This window comes from Anomaloglossus baeobatrachus, unplaced genomic scaffold (assembly GCF_048569485.1).
Source record: "Anomaloglossus baeobatrachus isolate aAnoBae1 unplaced genomic scaffold, aAnoBae1.hap1 Scaffold_294, whole genome shotgun sequence".
Taxonomy (NCBI): Eukaryota; Metazoa; Chordata; class Amphibia; order Anura; family Aromobatidae; genus Anomaloglossus; species Anomaloglossus baeobatrachus.
In genome coordinates this window covers 120,425-139,125 of record NW_027442384.1, presented here as the reverse complement: position 1 = coordinate 139,125, position 18,701 = coordinate 120,425, and positions in this window count along the sequence as shown.

The following is an 18,701-nucleotide window of genomic DNA, read 5'->3' as shown; positions in this document are numbered from 1 at the left end:
CCAATGAATCAAGTCTTTACTTCATATTCACGGTTTAAGCCCTTGGGTTCTAATATGCCCAGAGTACATATCCAGAAAGATTCTCTTTCTTTGAGCTAAACACAAGTCAACAATACATTGTAAGCAGATTCTATTACCAGTCCCACACCATTTTGTGACGCATAATCACACAGTGATCCAATTAAGATTCCAAGTCATCGAACATGTCCAAGCCATACGCAGAGGAGGCAATAGAATTAGGAAGCTCAAAGAAAGGGAATCTTTCTGGATATATACTCTGGGCACATTGGAACCCAAAGGCTTAAACCATGAATATGAAGTACAGACTTGATTCATTGGGCCATGCATGGACATAATGGACATAATTCTAATAGGCAGGACAGGTAATAAGGAGCACAAGTTATATGCTAAAATGTGTTGTGTGACAAGACAGACACAGGAAAGGACATGATAACAGGTGTAGGGACCAACAAGGTGAGACAAGGGGTATCAGGATAGGGTCAAGTAGGTATGAATGTAGTAATGGGGCAGGCATAGAGAATTGTATGTGAATGTGAATTACAATAAATCACTAAGGAAAGGAATATGTGAGTGTGTGCCTAATGTAAACTAATATTGTACTGGCAAAATTATAGATGGAAAGGGAGAAGGGGAGGGGGGAGAGAGGAGGCTGTAATTGACTACAAGGGTATGAGTTATGAGTGATCATAGGGATAGTGTTACATAAGTGGAAATACCTATGGAGGACCGGATGTGTAAGCGCATACCTTATACAAACCTATAGAGTGCTGATGGGTGAGAGTGTGATGTTAGATATAAGACATCCTATAGTGAATAGTGAGCCGTAATCAAGTGCAACAGGGATATTTCACGTGACTATGGGAACCTGGAAGGTAAAGAAAGGGGAGAAAAAACTGTTAGACAAGGTAATCAGACATAATGTAACCAGTTGATCAGACATGATCACCTGGTTTGAGACCCCCTGCCTTACACTATATAGATATCATGTTTATTCCCCATCTATCTTGCTCAGGAGAGCATCTCCCTCCCCCGGCACCAAGAGCAGCTCATACTGAATTGTTACATTGACTAGTAACACTGCACACAGAAATGCACCTTAATATTCCACTGTTAACCCTTTCCTCCCAGCAGTAACACACAACTCCTCACCTTGATATCATGGTGATTTATGGTCAGAATGACTTCAATGCGATCAGTGATTTCTATTCTAGCTCTGCTCACATAGATTTTATATCCACACTCAACTATAGGCCGTTCTTCATATTTTGGGGGCTTTTAGTCAGATATACTAGTTTGTGCCTGTATAGTATTGGTGTAGATGGGAGTGTAGGGCATGGGTTACATGGCACTGTGGTGGAATACTGATGGGAGGTATTGGTGCTGTGTTTGATGCTTCTACTGGGTATTTTCCTACAAATACTGGAACAGCTCACTGCTTAGAATGATCCTTCCCAGCTCTATAATATATTATATATACCCCACAATGCAGGCTCACACACACATTTGTCTCAAGTGTGTTGTAGGGACACAGATACAGTCTTGGTCATGTGACTAAAGGCTACTTTACACACTGCGATATCGGTCCCGATATCGCTAGTGTGGGTACCCGCCCCCATCTGTTGCGCGACACGGGCAAATCGTTGCCCATGCCGCACAACACCGACCAGACCCGTCACACATACTTACCTGCCCGGCGACGTCGCTGTGTCCGGCGAACCGCCTCCTTTCTAAGGGGGCGGTCCGTGCGGCGTCACAGCGACGTCACTGAGCGACGGCCCAATAGCAGCGGAGGGGCGGAGATGAGTGGCCGGAACATCCCGCCCACCTCCTTCCTTCCTCATAGCGGCTGGGAGGCAGGTAAGGAGAGGTTCCTCGTTTCTGCGGTGTCACACGGAGCGATGTGTGCTACCGCAGGAGCGACGAACTACATCGTTACTGCTGCAGTAACGATAATCGAGAATGGAGACCCATGTCACCGATGAGCGATTTTGCACGTTTTTGCAACGATGCAAAATCGCTCATCGGTATCACACGCAGCAACATCGCTAATGCGGCCGGATGTGCGTCACAAATTCCGTGACCCCAACGACTCCGCATTAGCGATGTCGCAGCGTGTAAAGCCCCCTTTAGTGGGAGTGGTGTACAGGGTCTTAGCAGTAAAGAGTATTCCATATTTCTGCCAGATACCCACAGAGATATTGAAATCTGAAAAAAGAGACTTCTGCTCATTGAAGGTAAGAACTACTCACATAGCGTTCAACTCCACAGCAAACGAGTGCTCTAGCACTGGCATCTCAGCAGGGATATTCCCCTACTACACATGTGTGTCTAGGTCACTGTGACAGTTTACAGGACATAACTCAGGGCACCTAGACAGAAGGCAGAGGGACTACTTTCTATTTCTGGTGTAGAGCTTAGTACAATATATATATATTTATACTATTACATGGGACACATGTACCTTGTATTACCATTATTCGCTGTATATGAACCCCTTTTCTCCGGGCATTATTTGTCTATAGCATTTTTCACGAACCTGAGGCAACTGAGAACCCTTCAGTGAAGGAATTCCACTAACCCTCACAATACCTACCAGGGGCCTCCCTGCAGTAACTCAGGTAGTTGTACCCATTCTCTTTCCGCATTCTATGTGTTCTTCTTCTTTCTTCTTTTTTTTCTTTTTTCTTCTTTTTATTTCTATCATGTAGTTCAGGGGTTTATAGATATATGTCCTGCATCTCATATTTCCTTTAGTGGTGCTTCTTACCCATTCTCATATCATTTACCCTAGTATTTCATGATCCTGAGGCGACTGAGAACCCTTTAATAAAGGAATCCTTTTTCACCTGAATTGTCAAGTGATACTTACCAGTGACTATCACGTAATGTTACAGGTAGTTCCATTTTCTTCCTCTTCTTTCTCTCCTTTCTTCTTTGTCACACGGTCCATTGTGTTATAGCCCACGTGTCATGATAACACTTGTACCATCTTTTCATTTAGATTCCACCTACAATTATTTACCGATTCCAGTTCTGGAATAGGCTTTCATCATCTACTCACTAGAATTCTCAAGTTCATAAGGTACTGAGACATATACATGTTCACACCATTATAAAGAACAAAGTATAAACATTGAGGTTTTTCTCACACCCTCACACAACAAACCCATGTGTGTTCATTTCCTTCACTATATAGGATTGCAAGTTTTCCATTTGTACCTTAATGGCAATGACGCTATACAATTGAACACATATCATCCTGTTATCCATATAGGTGTGTATTTACCTGCTTGACTATTTTTGGTTGTTTGATCCAGAATGTTTCTCCAGATAGGTCATGTGGAAATTTTCTTTCCTCAGTACAAATGTTTTCACTATGGCTTTGGAAAATTTTTTTGTATGTGCATCATGGTCATTTGACCCATTGTACTCTCAAGTAGCAATATATTGTACTGTTATGTTGTACTATGTACTAATTACGTGTTTATATGGTTTTGTAACCCTTTATGATCTTAGATAACTTTATCCTTGATAAAGACCTAAAAACAAGCTCGAAACGTTGGATGAATTATCCTTTTGCACAAATAAAGAATTTTCAGCATTCTAAGAGTTCTTTTCTTACGTTATTGATCACTATAGTGTGCCAGAGCTATTTCTATTGAATTGACTCTTATTTTTTCTGAGCACCTGCTATATACACAGTGAGCCAGACATATTCAATTTTCATTCAGAAGGCAGAGGGAAGCCTTAGCAGCTGAGCCTATATCTTGGCTTGTGAGCATTAGAACAGGCCGGCGATTACAGGGTAACATGAAAAATGTCCAGCTTGCATTATGACTAGAACATGACAATATCCTTTTAAGTACTAACCTATGATGCGTTCCTAAGCAGTTGATGTTATATGTTCTACATTTCATTTTCTGCATACTTTACAAGTAGTAGAATTTGCTTTGATATAGGCAACTGGATTTTCATTTTTTTTCTGTTTATCAGTAGGACTTCAAAATAACAAAGGTGATCGCCTCCCGTTGCCTGGGAACCGTCCAGGCACAAGAGGGCTATGTGTCACCAGAAGGCGCACACACTCCCTCAAGGCCGGCAGACGTGCAATCCCAGGCACCTTCCAGTACCGACCAAGGTAGCGTCCTCCGAAACTACACTTGATCTTAGCCAAAAGGCCGAGAAGCTATAACCCGAATTGGTTACGGCCTTGAGTGGCACCCTGGCCTATACCGGACACATCTTAGGGAGAGGGAGACAAACCCACGCCTACAGAAGACATTTTGTCACCCAAGCCAAACCCTTGAAAAGGCTGTTTTGCAGAGCAAAAACAAGGAGAATGGTGCTTTTTGCAGCCGCCGCCCACTGCAATGAATCTGAATAACTCCTCCTTTTGGGCACAAGCACCTCCCCTCCCCCTTGCAGTCTTTCCAATTCATGATACAAAAAGACGGACGGACAGGACAGGACAGGACCATCTGCCTGACTTTCCGTCACTGCCACCCTTTGCCATCCTTGCCCGTAGAAAGCCCTTTCATCATCCCCAAACCCTAATCTTTTCCCTTCCCTTCCCAGCTGCGTCTCACTCCCTTTCATTAGGAAGTGAGCGCAGCCTTTTCTCCGTTCTGCACATGCGCGACGTTAAACACAAATGCGCAGGCGTGCGTTCCATTAGCCTCACTGCATTCCACTCCCATACAGGAAGTGGGCACAGCTATTACTACGGTCGCACATAAAAGAACCCACGGCCACCACTGCACATAGCTGACTCCACCACAGGACACCCACTTCTACACCAACGCAGGTAAGACAGGATCGGCACCTCTATGCTCCCGTTACAATCAGGCTCAGTCACCATGTGATAACGCTCTCAACTCTTTAGTTGCAGGCTCCCCTTGCTTCACCTCCACTGGCTGTGCTGCCATTTCCTCTCCCACCTGGAAGGTATACTTTATTCCACTATTTTCCTGTTTCTCTCTTCCCCCTTTTCCCATAACCTACTTTTATCTGCATTTGTGGGGTATCTATATGCTATTTACATCATAGTTTTATTCATTAATATGGAAGGGAAGAGTGCCCATGAGAGTGTTGAACTGCGGAGAGCAAAAGATTAAGCTGCTCCGATTTGCCACCATTGATAAGCTGTTCTCAGTAGATACACATGCTATCCAAACAGCAGCATCCACCATTGCTTCAGCCCACCCATTCAGTGACAGCTCACCAAGTCAGCCAGAGGAGTGGTGTAAGGAATTACACGTAGGCACTGACTCCACACCTTCACATCACAAGAAGGGGGTCTACAGGCTAGTGCAAGAATACGAGCAAGTCTTCAGCAAACATCCGCTAGACTTTTGAAAAATAAAAGGGGTCAAACACTACATCCCCACAAGTGCACACCCACCCATCAAAGAGAGATATAAGCCAAATCTACCTGCACATTACCAGTGTACCAAGGACATGTTGAGCAACATGAAGGAGGCTGGGGTTATCCGTGACAGTTGTAGCCTCTGGGCAGCTCCGTTGGTCCTGTTAAAGAAGAAGGACAGCACCACTCCCCTGTATTGAGGAATAGCTAGCTGCATTGACAACTGCAAATTATTTTTCTACCCTTGATCTCACTAGTCACTATTGGCAAGTGTCCGTTGCTGAGGCAGACCGGGAGAAGACCGCCTTTGCCACCCCGATGGGTCTCTGCGAGTTCAAAAGCATGCCCTTCGAGCTGTGCAATTTGCCAGGAACCTTCCAGAGGCTGATGGAATGCTGCTTGGGACACCGAAACTTTGAAACGGTACTGCTATACCTTTATGATGTTATTGTTTATTCTAACGCAAACAAGATTTTAGGGTGTATAAAAAGGGAGATTAGATCCGATGATCCCAACGTATTGTTACCCCTCTATAAATCACTTGTAAGGCCACATCTGGAATATGGGGTAAAGTCCTGAGCAGGTTGATAACCATTGGTTTGAGCATGGTAGGGTGTAGTACGCATCTTCCTGCATCGGTAAAAGCTGCAGAAGTCCTTGAAGATTTCCGCTTCAAAGGCAGTGCCTTGATCTGTGAGGACTCTCTCTGAGTAGCCATGAGGTCTGCATAAGTGTGCTTGGAAGACCTTCGCTGCAGTATGGGCCATTAGATCTTTGACTTGTACCACAACCATAAATCTCGAGTAGTTGTCTACCATCGTAAGTGCATACGTGAGCTCACCTCGATATTCTGCAACAAAACTCCCTTTTTCGATTTCAGTTTCAGCAAACACTCCTCTTCCTGTAGAAAATATTTATCATTACCTAAGACAGTCATTCTAATGCATGACAATATTAAGGCAATTTAGTTAAAACTTGTTTTAACTCACCTTTAAGGGGATTGATGTATTTCATGGTCAATCCAGGTTTGTCAGTGATGGCACTGACATAATGTATGGCGTCTTTTTCGGGCGTTATCCTTTGCCTTTTCATTGTGAAAATCCAGTTGCCTATATCAAAGCAAATTCTACTACTTGGAAAGTATGCAGAAAATGAAATGTAGAACATATAACATCAACTGCTTAGGAACGCATCATAGGTTAGTACTTAAAAGGATATTGTCATGTTCTAGTCATAATGCAAGCTGGACATTTTTCATGTTACCCTGTAATCGCCGGCCTGTTCTAATGCTCACAAGCCAAGATATAGGCTCAGCTGCTAAGGCTTCCCTCTGCCTTCTGAATGAAAATTGAATATGTCTGGCTCACTGTGTATATAGCAGGTGCTCAGAAAAAATAAGAGTCAATTCAATAGAAATAGCTCTGGCACACTATAGTGATCAATAACGTAAGAAAAGAACTCTTAGAATGCTGAAAATTCTTTATTTGTGCAAAAGGATAATTCATCCAACGTTTCGAGCTTGTTTTTAGGTCTTTATCAAGGATAAAGTTATCTAAGATCATAAAGGGTTACAAAACCATATAAACACGTAATTAGTACATAGTACAACATAACAGTACAATATATTGCTACTTGAGAGTACAATGGGTCAAATGACCATGATGCACATACAAAAAAATTTTCCAAAGCCATAGTGAAAACATTTGTACTGAGGAAAGAAAATTTCCACATGACCTATCTGGAGAAACATTCTGGATCAAACAACCAAAAATAGTCAAGCAGGTAAATACACACCTATATGGATAACAGGATGATATGTGTTCAATTGTATAGCGTCATTGCCATTAAGGTACAAATGGAAAACTTGCAATCCTATATAGTGAAGGAAATGAACACATATCATATCAAAGAACACAGGAACATGGGTGTGAGAAAAACCTCAATGTTTATACTTTGTTCTTTATAATGGTGTGAACATGTATATGTCTCAGTACCTTATGAACTTGAGAATTCTAGTGAGTAGATGATGAAAGCCTATTCCAGAACTGGAATCGGTAAATAATTGTAGGTGGAATCTAAATGAAAAGATGGTACAAGTGTTATCATGACACGTGGGCTATAACACAATGGACCGTGTGACAAAGAAGAAAGGAGAGAAAGAAGAGGAAGAAAATGGAACTACCTGTAACATTACGTGATAGTCACTGGTAAGTATCACTTGACAATTCAGGTGAAAAAGGATTCCTTTATTAAAGGGTTCTCAGTCGCCTCAGGATCATGAAATACTAGGGTAAATGATATGAGAATGGGTAAGAAGCACCACTAAAGGAAATATGAGATGCAGGACATATATCTATAAACCCCTGAACTACATGATAGAAATAAAAAGAAGAAAAAAGAAAAAAAAGAAGAAAGAAGAAGAACACATAGAATGCGGAAAGAGAATGGGTACAACTACCTGAGTTACTGCAGGGAGGCCCCTGGTAGGTATTGTGAGGGTTAGTGGAATTCCTTCACTGAAGGGTTCTCAGTTGCCTCAGGTTCGTGAAAAATGCTATAGACAAATAATGCCCGGAGAAAAGGGGTTCATATACAGCGAATAATGGTAATACAAGGTACATGTGTCCCATGTAATAGTATAAATATATATATATTGTACTAAGCTCTACACCAGAAATAGAAAGTAGTCCCTCTGCCTTCTGTCTAGGTGCCCTGAGTTATGTCCTGTAAACTGTCACAGTGACCTAGACACACATGTGTAGTAGGGGAATATCCCTGCTGAGATGCCAGTGCTAGAGCACTCGTTTGCTGTGGAGTTGAACGCTATGTGAGCAGTTCTTACCTTCAATGAGCAGAAGTCTCTTTTTTCAGATTTCAATATCTCTGTGGGTATCTGGCAGAAATATGGAATACTCTTTACTGCTAAGACCCTGTACACCACTCCCACTAAAGGGGGCTTTACACGCTGCGACATCGCTAATGCGGAGTCGTTGGGGTCACGGAATTTGTGACGCACATCCGGCCGCATTAGCGATGTTGCTGCGTGTGATACCGATGAGCGATTTTGCATCGTTGCAAAAACGTGCAAAATCGCTCATCGGTGACATGGGTCTCCATTCTCGATTATCGTTACTGCAGCAGTAACGATGTAGTTCGTCGCTCCTGCGGTAGCACACATCGCTCCGTGTGACACCGCAGAAACGAGGAACCTCTCCTTACCTGCCTCCCAGCCGCTATGAGGAAGGAAGGAGGTGGGCGGGATGTTCCGGCCACTCATCTCCGCCCCTCCGCTGCTATTGGGCGGTCGCTCAGTGACGTCGCTGTGACGCCGCACGGACCGCCCCCTTAGAAAGGAGGCGGTTCGCCGGACACAGCGACGTCGCCGGGCAGGTAAGTATGTGTGACGGGTCTGGTCGGTGTTGTGCGGCATGGGCAGCGATTTGCCCGTGTCGCGCAACAGATGGGGGCGGGTACCCACACTAGCGATATCGGGACCGATATCGCAGTGTGTAAAGTAGCCTTTAGTCACATGACCAAGACTGTATCTGTGTCCCTACAACACACTTGAGACAAATGTGTGTGTGAGCCTGCATTGTGGGGTATATATAATATATTATAGAGCTGGGAAGGATCATTCTAAGCAGTGAGCTGTTCCAGTATTTGTAGGAAAATACCCAGTAGAAGCATCAAACACAGCACCAATACCTCCCATCAGTATTCCACCACAGTGCCATGTAACCCATGCCCTACACTCCCATCTACACCAATACTATACAGGCACAAACTAGTATATCTGACTAAAAGCCCCCAAAATATGAAGAACGGCCTATAGTTGAGTGTGGATATAAAATCTATGTGAGCAGAGCTAGAATAGAAATCACTGATCGCATTGAAGTCATTCTGACCATAAATCACCATGATATCAAGGTGAGGAGTTGTGTGTTACTGCTAGGAGGAAAGGGTTAACAGTGGAATATTAAGGTGCATTTCTGTGTGCAGGGTTACTAGTCAATGTAACAATTCAGTATGAGCTGCTCTTGGTGCCGGGGGAGGGAGATGCTCTCCTGAGCAAGATAGATGGGGAATGAACATGATATCTATATAGTGTAAGGCAGGGGGTCTCAAACCAGGTGATCATGTCTGATCAACTGGTTACATTATGTCTGATTACCTTGTCTAACAGTTTTTTCTCCCCTTTCTTTACCTTCCAGGTTCCCATAGTCACGTGAAATATCCCTGTTGCACTTGATTACGGCTCACTATTCACTATAGGATGTCTTATATCTAACATCACACTCTCACCCATCAGCACTCTATAGGTTTGTATAAGGTATGCGCTTACACATCCGGTCCTCCATAGGTATTTCCACTTATGTAACACTATCCCTATGATCACTCATAACTCATACCCTTGTAGTCAATTACAGCCTCCTCTCTCCCCCCCTCCCCTTCTCCCTTTCCATCTATAATTTTGCCAGTACAATATTAGTTTACATTAGGCACACACTCACATATTCCTTTCCTTAGTGATTTATTGTAATTCACATTCACATACAATTCTCTATGCCTGCCCCATTACTACATTCATACCTACTTGACCCTATCCTGATACCCCTTGTCTCACCTTGTTGGTCCCTACACCTGTTATCATGTCCTTTCCTGTGTCTGTCTTGTCACACAACACATTTTAGCATATAACTTGTGCTCCTTATTACCTGTCCTGCCTATTAGAATTATGTCCATTATGTCCATGCATGGCCCAATGAATCAAGTCTGTACTTCATATTCATGGTTTAAGCCTTTGGGTTCCAATGTGCCCAGAGTATATATCCAGAAAGATTCCCTTTCTTTGAGCTTCCTAATTCTATTGCCTCCTCTGCGTATGGCTTGGACATGTTCGATGACTTGGAATGTTAATTGGATCACTGTGTGATTATGCGTCACAAAATGGTGTGGGACTGGTAATAGAATCTGCTTACAATGTATTGTTGACTTGTGTTTAGCTCAAAGAAAGAGAATCTTTCTGGATATGTACTCTGGGCACATTAGAACCCAAGGGCTTAAACCGTGAATATGAAGTAAAGACTTGATTCATTGGGCCGTGCACCATGTCACCAAGTGTCCAATTGCATTGTCCAATGGCTCACAATGGTTATGCGTTTTCATTGGATGGATAATCGAAGCCATGTTTTTTTCCTTTCTGTTGGGTTTGTTGTGTGAGTAGCCTATAGGATTAAGTTGGTTACCGCAGGCAGTGGATTTAACTTCCTGTCTTTGGTCCAGTGGTAGATGGATTGTCTGGTCTATGAGCTGTTATTGGTTTGAATGCAGGTGAATGCCCATGGGCTGCTTATGACTGTGTAAAATAGTATTGATTCATGATGGATTTCAGACTACATGTAGATATCTTCAGTCTTTCTATCCACATCATTTAAATGAACATTATCCATGCAGCTTGAAATCCATCCAATAAGAGAAGCAACCTTGTACAACCAATCTGATAAGGGCACAGTATATCCTAAGGGAAGGTTATGGCGGATGCAGGAAGATGCGCACTACACCCTACCATGCTCAAACCAATGGTTATCAACCTGCTCAGGACTTTACCCCATATTCCAGATGTGGCCTTACAAGTGATTTATAGAGGGTTAACAATACGTTGGGATCACCGGATCTAATCTCCCTTTTTATACACCCTAAAATCTTGTTTGCTTTAGAATAAACAATAACATCATAAAGGTATAAGATGACGCCATTATTAGCGTCACCATACCGCTACTCTGCCTTCTAAAACGGTCTCTGCTCAAAACCAAACATGATGCATTGCAGGCGGAGCGCGATGAGTTGCAGCAAGAAACAGTAGTGGGTGTGGGTGATAACACACAGCCCAGCCTCGTCTCATCACAACGTGCAGTGGAGGACTATGACGAGGAGGAGGATGAAGACATGGAGCAAATCTCCGGCCAAATTGAGGATATGACATGCACACCAGTCATATCCTCGGTTCAGCGTGGCTGGCCAGAGGACAGGGTAGATGAGGAGGAGGAGGAGGAGGAGGAGGAGGACAGCATGTTCAGTCAACGTGTTGGTCAGGCTACTGAAGTCCTGGCTGTTAAGAGTCTGGCGCACATGGCTGACTTTATGGTAAGCTGCCTGTCTCGTGACCCTCGCGTTAAGAACATCTTGGCCGACAATCATTACTGGTTGGTAACACTGTTAGACCCACGCTACAAGGAGAACTTTATGTCTCTTATTCCCGAGGCGGAGAGGTCAACCAAAATGCAGCAGTTCCGGAAGGCCATAGTCACGGAAGTAGGCAAAGCATTCCCCTCACAAAACGCTAGCGGCATAGGTCAGGAATCAGTGGACAACCAAGGCGTACAGCCGAGAGAGGCACAAGTCCAATCCGCCAGAGGTAGGGGAACAGTCTTTAAGATGTGGGACAGTTTTCTCAGCCCCTCACGTACCACAGCCCCTGAGGTGCGGGGTAGTGCCACAAGAAATCCTAAGTTTGCCCAGATGCTCAAGGAGTACCTTGCAGATCGAACAACTGTACTCCGACATTCCTCTGTGCCTTACAATTATTGGGTATCCAAGGTGGACACGTGGCATGAATTGGCTCTCTACGCCTTGGAAGTCCTGGCCTGCCCTGCCGCTAGCGTTTTGTCAGAGCGTGTTTTTAGTGCCGCAGGTGGAATCATTACAGATAAACGCACCCGCCTGTCAACTGAAAATGCTGACAGGCTGACTCTGATCAAGATGAACAAGGGTTGGATTGGGCCACACTTCACCACACCACCAGCAAATGAGAGCGGAATTTAAAGTTTGTAACGGGAATTTGCCATGTACCTCCAGTCACCCATGGGTACACACTTCTGGACTTTGGATAATCGCTGGACTGCTCCTCCTTCTCCTCATGCGCCACCATGATGACCGTTACAAGAGTTAGGCCTTTGTTTCAGGTATACCCCCAGTGGTAAATTTTTTCGCCCATTCTTTGCAGAATGGACATTACAACGACAGGAGACCCGCTCCTTTGCAATGGGAACAATGTTTTGAGGCCCTCATGCACGTCTCTATGCAGGGACAACGTGGAGCCTCCCAATTTTTGGCTGCCCTGCCAAAGGGCTATACTATAATACACCCACTTCCTGACAATGGACACTTAATGTTTTGAGGCCCTCATGCACGTCTCTATCCAGGGACAACGTGGAGCCTCCCAATTTTTGGCTGCCCTGCCAAAGGGCTATACTACAAAAGACCCACTTCCTGACAATGGACACTTAATGTTTTGAGGCCCTCATGCACGTCTCTATCCAGGGACAACGTGGAGCCTCCCAATTTTTGGCTGCCCTGCCTAAGGGCTATACTATAATACACCCACTTCCTGACAATGGACACTTAATGTTTTGAGGCCCTCATGCACGTCTCTATCCAGGGACAACGTGGAGCCTCCCAATTTTTGGCTGCCCTGCCAAAGGGCTATACTACAAAAGACCCACTTCCTGACAATGGACACTTAATGTTTTGAGGCCCTCATGCACGTCTCTATCCATGGATTTGGAGCATGGAGACGATTATCTCGGGATTGCAAGATAACCAAACAAAACTTTTAGTGGATTTCTACTTATTTTATTAAATATCATCTCCACCAAACAGGACAAGCTTGCATCTGTTATAGTTTTGGAGAAAAATGTGTTCATTTCATGTATGCGCGAAATGCCTTAAAAATGGCTTTAAAATGGATTTGGAGCATGGAGACGATTATCTCGGGATTGCAAGATAACCAAACAAAACTTTTAGTGGATTTCTACTTATTTTATTAAATATCATCTCCACCAAACAGGACAAGCTTGCATCTGTTATAGTTTTGGAGAAAAATGTGTTCATTTCATGTATGCGCGAAATGCCTTAAAAATGGCTTTAAAATGGATTTGGAGCATGGAGACGATTATCTCGGGATTGCAAGATAACCAAACAAAACTTTTAGTGGATTTCTACTTATTTTATTAAATATCATCTCCACCAAACAGGACAAGCTTGCATCTGTTATAGTTTTGGAGAAAAATGTGTTCATTTCATGTATGCGCGAAATGCCTTAAAAATGGCTTTAAAATGGATTTGGAGCATGGAGACGATTATCTCGGGATTGCAAGATAACCAAACAAAACTTTTAGTGGATTTCTACTTATTTTATTAAATATCATCTCCACCAAACAGGACAAGCTTGCATCTGTTATAGTTTTGGAGAAAAATGTGTTCATTTCATGTATGCGCGAAATGCCTTAAAAATGGCTTTAAAATGGATTTGGAGCATGGAGACGATTATCTCGGGATTGCAAGATAACCAAACAAAACTTTTAGTGGATTTCTACTTATTTTATTAAATATCATCTCCACCAAACAGGACAAGCTTGCATCTGTTATAGTTTTGGAGAAAAATGTGTTCATTTCATGTATGCGCGAAATGCCTTAAAAATGGCTTTAAAATGGATTTGGAGCATGGAGACGATTATCTCGGGATTGCAAGATAACCAAACAAAACTTTTAGTGGATTTCTACTTATTTTATTAAATATCATCTCCACCAAACAGGACAAGCTTGCATCTGTTATAGTTTTGGAGAAAAATGTGTTCATTTCATGTATGCGCGAAATGCCTTAAAAATGGCTTTAAAATGGATTTGGAGCATGGAGACGATTATCTCGGGATTGCAAGATAACCAAACAAAACTTTTAGTGGATTTCTACTTATTTTATTAAATATCATCTCCACCAAACAGGACAAGCTTGCATCTGTTATAGTTTTGGAGAAAAATGTGTTCATTTCATGTATGCGCGAAATGCCTTAAAAATGGCTTTAAAATGGATTTGGAGCATGGAGACGATTATCTCGGGATTGCAAGATAACCAAACAAAACTTTTAGTGGATTTCTACTTATTTTATTAAATATCATCTCCACCAAACAGGACAAGCTTGCATCTGTTATAGTTTTGGAGAAAAATGTGTTCATTTCATGTATGCGCGAAATGCCTTAAAAATGGCTTTAAAATGGATTTGGAGCATGGAGACGATTATCTCGGGATTGCAAGATAACCAAACAAAACTTTTAGTGGATTTCTACTTATTTTATTAAATATCATCTCCACCAAACAGGACAAGCTTGCATCTGTTATAGTTTTGGAGAAAAATGTGTTCATTTCATGTATGCGCGAAATGCCTTAAAAATGGCTTTAAAATGGATTTGGAGCATGGAGACGATTATCTCGGGATTGCAAGATAACCAAACAAAACTTTTAGTGGATTTCTACTTATTTTATTAAATATCATCTCCACCAAACAGGACAAGCTTGCATCTGTTATAGTTTTGGAGAAAAATGTGTTCATTTCATGTATGCGCGAAATGCCTTAAAAATGGCTTTAAAATGGATTTGGAGCATGGAGACGATTATCTCGGGATTGCAAGATAACCAAACAAAACTTTTAGTGGATTTCTACTTATTTTATTAAATATCATCTCCACCAAACAGGACAAGCTTGCATCTGTTATAGTTTTGGAGAAAAATGTGTTCATTTCATGTATGCGCGAAATGCCTTAAAAATGGCTTTAAAATGGATTTGGAGCATGGAGACGATTATCTCGGGATTGCAAGATAACCAAACAAAACTTTTAGTGGATTTCTACTTATTTTATTAAATATCATCTCCACCAAACAGGACAAGCTTGCATCTGTTATAGTTTTGGAGAAAAATGTGTTCATTTCATGTATGCGCGAAATGCCTTAAAAATGGCTTTAAAATGGATTTGGAGCATGGAGACGATTATCTCGGGATTGCAAGATAACCAAACAAAACTTTTAGTGGATTTCTACTTATTTTATTAAATATCATCTCCACCAAACAGGACAAGCTTGCATCTGTTATAGTTTTGGAGAAAAATGTGTTCATTTCATGTATGCGCGAAATGCCTTAAAAATGGCTTTAAAATGGATTTGGAGCATGGAGACGATTATCTCGGGATTGCAAGATAACCAAACAAAACTTTTAGTGGATTTCTACTTATTTTATTAAATATCATCTCCACCAAACAGGACAAGCTTGCATCTGTTATAGTTTTGGAGAAAAATGTGTTCATTTCATGTATGCGCGAAATGCCTTAAAAATGGCTTTAAAATGGATTTGGAGCATGGAGACGATTATCTCGGGATTGCAAGATAACCAAACAAAACTTTTAGTGGATTTCTACTTATTTTATTAAATATCATCTCCACCAAACAGGACAAGCTTGCATCTGTTATAGTTTTGGAGAAAAATGTGTTCATTTCATGTATGCGCGAAATGCCTTAAAAATGGCTTTAAAATGGATTTGGAGCATGGAGACGATTATCTCGGGATTGCAAGATAACCAAACAAAACTTTTAGTGGATTTCTACTTATTTTATTAAATATCATCTCCACCAAACAGGACAAGCTTGCATCTGTTATAGTTTTGGAGAAAAATGTGTTCATTTCATGTATGCGCGAAATGCCTTAAAAATGGCTTTAAAATGGATTTGGAGCATGGAGACGATTATCTCGGGATTGCAAGATAACCAAACAAAACTTTTAGTGGATTTCTACTTATTTTATTAAATATCATCTCCACCAAACAGGACAAGCTTGCATCTGTTATAGTTTTGGAGAAAAATGTGTTCATTTCATGTATGCGCGAAATGCCTTAAAAATGGCTTTAAAATGGATTTGGAGCATGGAGACGATTATCTCGGGATTGCAAGATAACCAAACAAAACTTTTAGTGGATTTCTACTTATTTTATTAAATATCATCTCCACCAAACAGGACAAGCTTGCATCTGTTATAGTTTTGGAGAAAAATGTGTTCATTTCATGTATGCGCGAAATGCCTTAAAAATGGCTTTAAAATGGATTTGGAGCATGGAGACGATTATCTCGGGATTGCAAGATAACCAAACAAAACTTTTAGTGGATTTCTACTTATTTTATTAAATATCATCTCCACCAAACAGGACAAGCTTGCATCTGTTATAGTTTTGGAGAAAAATGTGTTCATTTCATGTATGCGCGAAATGCCTTAAAAATGGCTTTAAAATGGATTTGGAGCATGGAGACGATTATCTCGGGATTGCAAGATAACCAAACAAAACTTTTAGTGGATTTCTACTTATTTTATTAAATATCATCTCCACCAAACAGGACAAGCTTGCATCTGTTATAGTTTTGGAGAAAAATGTGTTCATTTCATGTATGCGCGAAATGCCTTAAAAATGGCTTTAAAATGGATTTGGAGCATGGAGACGATTATCTCGGGATTGCAAGATAACCAAACAAAACTTTTAGTGGATTTCTACTTATTTTATTAAATATCATCTCCACCAAACAGGACAAGCTTGCATCTGTTATAGTTTTGGAGAAAAATGTGTTCATTTCATGTATGCGCGAAATGCCTTAAAAATGGCTTTAAAATGGATTTGGAGCATGGAGACGATTATCTCGGGATTGCAAGATAACCAAACAAAACTTTTAGTGGATTTCTACTTATTTTATTAAATATCATCTCCACCAAACAGGACAAGCTTGCATCTGTTATAGTTTTGGAGAAAAATGTGTTCATTTCATGTATGCGCGAAATGCCTTAAAAATGGCTTTAAAATGGATTTGGAGCATGGAGACGATTATCTCGGGATTGCAAGATAACCAAACAAAACTTTTAGTGGATTTCTACTTATTTTATTAAATATCATCTCCACCAAACAGGACAAGCTTGCATCTAGCTTGCATCTGTTATAGTTTTGGAGAAAAATGTGTTCATTTCATGTATGCGCGAAATGCCTTAAAAATGGCTTTAAAATGGATTTGGAGCATGGAGACGATTATCTCGGGATTGCAAGATAACCAAACAAAACTTTTAGTGGATTTCTACTTATTTTATTAAATATCATCTCCACCAAACAGGACAAGCTTGCATCTGTTATAGTTTTGGAGAAAAATGTGTTCATTTCATGTATGCGCGAAATGCCTTAAAAATGGCTTTAAAATGGATTTGGAGCATGGAGACGATTATCTCGGGATTGCAAGATAACCAAACAAAACTTTTAGTGGATTTCTACTTATTTTATTAAATATCATCTCCACCAAACAGGACAAGCTTGCATCTGTTATAGTTTTGGAGAAAAATGTGTTCATTTCATGTATGCGCGAAATGCCTTAAAAATGGCTTTAAAATGGATTTGGAGCATGGAGACGATTATCTCGGGATTGCAAGATAACCAAACAAAACTTTTAGTGGATTTCTACTTATTTTATTAAATATCATCTCCACCAAACAGGACAAGCTTGCATCTGTTATAGTTTTGGAGAAAAATGTGTTCATTTCATGTATGCGCGAAATGCCTTAAAAATGGCTTTAAAATGGATTTGGAGCATGGAGACGATTATCTCGGGATTGCAAGATAACCAAACAAAACTTTTAGTGGATTTCTACTTATTTTATTAAATATCATCTCCACCAAACAGGACAAGCTTGCATCTGTTATAGTTTTGGAGAAAAATGTGTTCATTTCATGTATGCGCGAAATGCCTTAAAAATGGCTTTAAAATGGATTTGGAGCATGGAGACGATTATCTCGGGATTGCAAGATAACCAAACAAAACTTTTAGTGGATTTCTACTTATTTTATTAAATATCATCTCCACCAAACAGGACAAGCTTGCATCTGTTATAGTTTTGGAGAAAAATGTGTTCATTTCATGTATGCGCGAAATGCCTTAAAAATGGCTTTAAAATGGATTTGGAGCATGGAGACGATTATCTCGGGATTGCAAGATAACCAAACAAAACTTTTAGTGGATTTCTACTTATTTTATTAAATATCATCTCCACCAAACAGGACAAGCTTGCATCTGTTATAGTTTTGGAGAAAAATGTGTTCATTTCATGTATGCGCGAAATGCCTTAAAAATGGCTTTAAAATGGATTTGGAGCATGGAGACGATTATCTCGGGATTGCAAGATAACCAAACAAAACTTTTAGTGGATTTCTACTTATTTTATTAAATATCATCTCCACCAAACAGGACAAGCTTGCATCTGTTATAGTTTTGGAGAAAAATGTGTTCATTTCATGTATGCGCGAAATGCCTTAAAAATGGCTTTAAAATGGATTTGGAGCATGGAGACGATTATCTCGGGATTGCAAGATAACCAAACAAAACTTTTAGTGGATTTCTACTTATTTTATTAAATATCATCTCCACCAAACAGGACAAGCTTGCATCTGTTATAGTTTTGGAGAAAAA